The following is a 652-nucleotide window of genomic DNA, read 5'->3' as shown; positions in this document are numbered from 1 at the left end:
GGGCGGGGAAGTGGTGGGCCTCCTCCAAAATGTCCCTTTTTTAAAATTTAGAAATTAGAAAAAAAAGTTAACATTGAAATGTTACATACATACAATTTGCTCCAAAACGTTTTTTTTACTTTTAATTTTGACTTTTCTTCAATTGTCTTGACATTTTTCAGTGTAAATGGCGTCTGGTGCGGTTTCGTCGGAGGATTCCGATGGCTCCACCAGGAATCCTGGAGATCCTTTGGGGGACCGTGAAAAAAACCTTATGAAAAAGATTCATGAACTAATTTCCTCCACATCGCCTACTGCTTGACCCTCTAAAAAGGAAGTCCCACAGGGAACAATTGACCATTGACTCAGACAGTGAAGTTGGATCAGAACAAGATACTGCTCGGCGTATCCCGTTTTCAGCTGATAACCAGGAAATGGCCTTGCCATTGCACCCTCAACCACTCCGAATGCCGAAAATAAGAAACGGGGGTTAGGTATGTATTTATTTATATAATTTGTACATTTATTTATAACAATTACAAGTAAAATAGCCATAATTGTACCATTTATGCAGTGTATATGCAATTCCAAAAATCTCGCAAATGCGCTATAGGACACAAAAAATAAAAATCTATTTTTTTATCTACCGCATTCAAAAAGCACGTAGCTCTCG

This window comes from Hesperophylax consimilis, unplaced genomic scaffold, assembly GCF_061612785.1.
Source record: "Hesperophylax consimilis isolate HC1 unplaced genomic scaffold, BYU_Hcon_1.0 scaffold_328, whole genome shotgun sequence".
Lineage (NCBI taxonomy): Eukaryota > Metazoa > Arthropoda > Insecta > Trichoptera > Limnephilidae > Hesperophylax > Hesperophylax consimilis.
This window is presented reverse-complemented; position numbering follows the sequence as displayed.